Source organism: Lathyrus oleraceus, chromosome 2, assembly GCF_024323335.1.
Source record: "Lathyrus oleraceus cultivar Zhongwan6 chromosome 2, CAAS_Psat_ZW6_1.0, whole genome shotgun sequence".
In the NCBI taxonomy this organism is placed as follows: Eukaryota; Viridiplantae; Streptophyta; class Magnoliopsida; order Fabales; family Fabaceae; genus Lathyrus; species Lathyrus oleraceus.
Window position 1 is genome coordinate 4,779,520 of NC_066580.1, and position 5,624 is coordinate 4,785,143.

General features: G+C 38.2%; 1 non-coding gene across 1 annotated transcript; it reads right to left on the reverse strand.

Annotated features, from left to right (window-relative positions):
• Window positions 1-1,996: 1,996 nt before the first annotated feature.
• On the reverse strand, window positions 1,997-2,103 carry LOC127125086 (small nucleolar RNA R71). The gene has a single exon (XR_007804547.1). It is a non-coding gene; the product is annotated as a small nucleolar RNA R71 (small nucleolar RNA).
• Between the last annotated feature and the right edge of the window lie 3,521 nt (window positions 2,104-5,624).

The window sequence follows — 5,624 nt, forward strand, 5'->3', positions numbered from 1 at the left end:
CACATTGAAGCCTATTCTTCCGCTTGACTCTTGGAACGTGAAGACTACTTACGGATGGCATTTTTGGAAACCGTTACAAAAGTGGATTAATATAAATATTTGCTTTTATCCAACCCTGAAGACCCTTGTCTCTTTCCGCCGTGCAAGCATATTTTACAGCATTACTTTTCTACAGCTTTCTATTTTATTAGCAATTTTTATTTCTTTCTTTTCCAGTCAATCTTTCAAGCACTTAATTAATTTTTCACACAATAGTTTCTACACCGGAAACTATTGTGTATCTTTTACTAGATCTAACCTTACGTTAGATCATAGTATTTTATTCCTTCGCTTTTATTTTCTTGTCCGATTGAAGAGTTCAAGAACAAATTCAACCGGTCTGTGGTGGAGTGTTCAAGATTGCTATTAATTATTCAGGTTCTTTAATTTATTGTTTTAATTTATATATGCTCTGCATTGCTGTTTATTTATACTGTTTGCCTGAGATGGTTTTATTTAAGCATGATGATTGTTTAGACCCGTTTAGCATGTCCGGCTAAGTATTTTAGATATTGGTATGTAAAGTAAGCGGAATGAAGGAATCAAAACTAAGTTGGCTTAATTTCATTTAAAAATAAAGTCACTCTTTTTATGGTCTCAATTTACAGGGTTAATCCCAAAGTTTTTGTACGAGAGTAAAAGACATAAAGAAGTTAAAATCAATAGAACGAAAGTTTGAGTTTTTAACTGGACAGTGTAAATTGGACATTAATTCTAAATCAGGGCGAAAGCAATTTTTAGAGTTAATTAAATTCTAATCTTTTTCAAAAAGTATTTTTAAAGGTTAAATGTGAGGACGAGAGTTAAGTATTTAAGTTTAATTATATAATCTAAGTCAATAGAACGAGAGTTTGAGACGAGGGTGTTTAAACGGTTAGTGTTTTCTTAAAAAAAGTTTCTATAGTTTCTGTTGTTTTCAAAAAGTGATTTTGGACTTAACTAATAAGTGACAGCTACGTTAATATAAAGTCATGGTCTATTCAACAGAGCGAGAGTTTGAGAAAAGGCTTTTAATCAATAGTGTCTACTGAAAAGATTTATTTTAAAACCAAGAAACCAACGAAGATTTGATTCCCTAATTACGACGAACTACATACCGATATCCGCTTAATTGATATTTAATTTAGATCTAATTTTAGTTTTACTTTTCCCCCAAACAATCAAAGTATCATTCGCCTTAGCTTTACGAAGTAACCTTAGAAAACGGTATATCGATTCATAAGTCCCTGTGGGATCGATATCTTTTAAAACTACGCGATAGAACTGTGCACTTGCAGTTAGTACCCCAAATCGACTCATAAAGTCGCAATCAAGTTTTTGGCGCCGTTGCCGGGGACTTTTATTTAGTCGATATCGTAACTCTTCTGTTACGCTGTAGAGACTAAGGCAATTTTTTTTTCTTTCGTTGATTTGTATGCCACACACTCGCTCACAAGGCGAGCCGTTTTACTTACGAATCAACGATGTTGAACTATATCTCCGAGTCTTACGACGAATTCGGGAATATCGTGCTGCAAGCAATCTCCCTCCTATCGAAGTGCCCGACCTCAAAAATGTTCTTCCTTCGCCGATACCCGAGATGGAAGAACCAGCTCGTGGTCTTCGAGATTACGCCGCTCCATCGCAAGATGAGCCGCATTCGAGTATTGCTCCACCCGCAATCGAAGCAAACAACTTCGAACTTAAACCTTCGCTGCTACAAGCAGTGCAACAAAATCAATTCTCTGGAAATCCTACCGAGGATCCAAACCTTCATTTATCCGTATTTGTCCAATACGCTGATACTGTTAAAGCTAATGGTGTCACTTCAGAGGCAATTCAACTTCGTCTCTTTCCTTTCTCGTTAAGAGATAAAGCTAGAAGATGGCTTCAGTCTCTTCCTTCCAACTCAGTTACCACATGGAACGAGTTGAAGAAAGTCTTTCTTGCCCGATATTTTCCTCCAAGCAAAACAGCTATGTTGAGAGCCCAGATAAATGGATTTAAACAGAAAGATAACGAGTTTCTTTTCGAAGCATGGGAAAGATACAAAGACATGATGAGACTTTGTCCACACCATGGTTTAGAGGACTGGTTAGTAATTCATACCTTCTATAATGGTCTCTTGTACAACACAAGGTTAACAATAGACGCCGCCGCAGGTGGTGCGCTTATGGATAAACCTTATGCCGATGCTTATCAACTTATCAAAAGCATGGCCCAAAATCATTATCAGTGGGGAAGCGATCGAACAATGGTAGAGAAACCTCAAACAAAAAGTGGCATGTACGAGATAAGTAGCCTTGATCATGTTAATGCAAAAGTGGATGCTCTGGCCCAGAAAATTGAAAGTTTAAATGTATCACCTCCAGCCACCGTGGTTGCCGCAACTCAAAATTGCGAAGTCTGTGGAATCCAAGGTCACACTCCTGCAGACTGTCAACTCCTAACAGGAATCCAAGCAGAACAAGTGAATTATGCTCAAGGAAATCCCTACTCGCATACCTATAACTCTAACTGGAAGAACCATCCTAATTTTTCATATAAGAGTAATAATGCTTTATACGCACCAGGACAAGCTCCCAATCAAGCCCCAGCTATACCTCCGGGATATCAAAAGCCGATCCCATCTACACCTAACAATAACGTTCCTAGGAAATCCAACTTGGAAATCATGATGGAGAACTTCATAGTTTCTCAACAGCAAACCAATAAGGACTTCTTAAACCAGAATGTACACACTAGCGAACAAATTAAACAACTAGCAAGTAAAGTAGATGCCCTGGCTACCCATAACAAAATGCTGGAAACACAAATCTCACAAGTAGCTCAACAACAAGCGCCTACTGCTGCCCCAATTGGTACATTTCCTGGACAACCCCAACCTAACCCGAAAAGCCACGCTCATGCAATCATATTAAGAAGTGGAACGGAAGTAGAAGGACCGTCTGATCCAAGGATGGAAAACCAAAACTCTAAAAAGTCAACTGAGGAAGAAAGTAAACCTAAGGAAAAGGAAGAGAGTAATAAGGAAACCGTAGAAAAGAAAGAACCTTATGTACCTCCACCACCATATAAACCACCTATCCCTTACCCTCAAAGGCTTATTAAAACCAAAGATGCGGGCCAATTTAAAAAATTTGTTGACCTACTGAAACAATTAAACGTCACAATTCCGTTTACAGAAGCTATTACGCAGATGCCCTCATATGCTAAGTTCTTAAAAGAAATTCTTTCTAATAAAAGGAAACTTGAAGATAGCGAAATCGTTACACTCACTGCTGAATGTAGCGCCATAATCCAGAATATGCCTCCAAAACTTAAGGATCCTGGTAGTTTCTCTATACCCTGTCACATAGGAAAATTTGTCATAGATAAAGCCTTATGCGATTTAGGAGCCGGTATCAGTGTTATGCCTTTATCCATATGCAAGAAACTGGAAATGGGAGAATTAAGACCAACAAAAATGTCTGTGCAACTAGCAGATCGTTCTGTTAGATATCCTGTAGGAATTCTTGAAAACGTTCCCGTGCGCATAGGACAATTCTACATTCCAACCGATTTTATAATTATGGACATTAGAGAAGATGAAGTTACACCCATTATATTGGGAAGACCATTCTTAGCAACCGCCGGTGCGATCATAGACGTAAAACGAGGACGACTCACTTTCGAAGTAGGAGAAGAGAAAATTGAGTTCATTCTTTCCAAATTTTTGAAAGCACCTGCAATAGAAGACACATGTTACTTCATGGATATCATCGATGAATGCATAGAAGAAACTGAGTTAGAGAATGACAAATTGTCTGACTATCGTGTAGAAGACAAACTTAACCAATGTTTAGCAATAACACCGAACCCTACGCAATGCCTTAAGAAACCAACCCTCGACCTAAAAACACTTCCCAAAAATCTGAGATATGAATTCCTAGACTTAGAACTTGAACGACCAGTGATAGTTAATGCAGACCTAGGAAAACTCGAAACCGAAAAACTCCTACATATCTTAAGAAAATATCCAACCGCACTAGGATACAACATCACCGATCTTAAAGGAATAAGTCCTTCTATTTGTATGCACCGCATCATGCTAGAAGAAGACTGTAAAACCTCTAGGGAACATCAGAGGAGACTAAACCCGATCCTGAGTGAGGTAGTGAAGAAGGAAGTAACAAAGTTATTAGAGGCAGGTATCATATATCCTATATCTGATAGCAAATGGGTTAGTCCTGTACACGTAGTACCAAAGAAAGGAGGTATAACAGTTATTGAAAATGAAAAAGGAGAAACTATCCAAACGAATCGAATCGGGATGGAGAATGTGCATTGACTATAGGAAACTAAACAAAGCAACCCGAAAAGATCATTTCCCTTTACCATTCATAGACCAGATGTTAGAACGATTAGCAAAACATTCTCATTTCTGCTATCTAGACGGTTACTCAGGCTTCTTTCAAATACCAATTCATCCTGATGACCAAGAAAAGACAACATTCACATGTCCTTTTGGTACCTTCGCTTATCGACGAATGTCGTTTGGCTTGTGCAATGCTCCCGCAACCTTCCAAAGGTGCATGATGGCAATATTCGCCGATTTTCTCGAAAATATCATGGAAGTATTTATGGATGATTTTTCCGTATGCGGACAAAGCTTTGAAGAATGTCTTGAAAACCTAGAAAGAGTTCTAGAGCGATGTGTATAAGTAAACCTAGTACTTAATTGGGAAAAATGTCACTTTATGGTACAAGAAGGAATTGTTTTAGGACACATCATATCAAATAGAGGAATTGAAGTAGACAAAGCCAAAATAGAAGTAATCGAAAACCTTCAACCTCCGAAAACTGTGAGAGAAGTACGAAGCTTCTTAGGACACGCCGGTTTTTACCGACGATTCATTAAAGATTTCTCTAAAATAACTAAACCTTTGACCGGATTATTAATGAAAGATGCTGAATTCATCTTTGACAATAAATGTTTAGAAGCATTTTAAGCGCTTAAACAAGCATTGATCTCCGCACCCATAATGCAGACCCCGGATTGGAATGAACCATTCGAAATAATGTGTGATGCAAGTGATTACGCCGTGGGCGCTGTTTTAGGACAACGAATGGATAAAAAGCTTCACGTCATATATTACGCAAGTAGAACATGAAGCACAAATGAATTACGCCACAACCGAGAAAGAACTTCTAGCAGTAGTGTTTGCACTAGATAAATTTCGTTCTTACTTGGTCGGAGCTAAAATAATCGTTTACACTGACCACACCGCCATTAAGTACCTCTTAACAAAAAAAGATGCTAAACCTAGACTCCTAAGGTGGATCTTGTTGCTACAAGAATTCGATCTGGAAATCAAAGATAAGAAAGGAATTGAAAACGTAGTAGCAGATCACCTCTCTAGACTCGAAAACCTGGAACCGGAAAGAACATCGATCAACGATGATTTCTCGTACGATAAACTTATAGCTACTTTGGAAGAAAATAAAGCTGATAAACAGGTAGAGACCACCTTAGCTATATGTGTTACACCATGGTACGCTGACTTCGTCAATTATTTAGCTGCCGGAATAGTTCCACCTAATTTATCTTACCAACAAAAGAAACG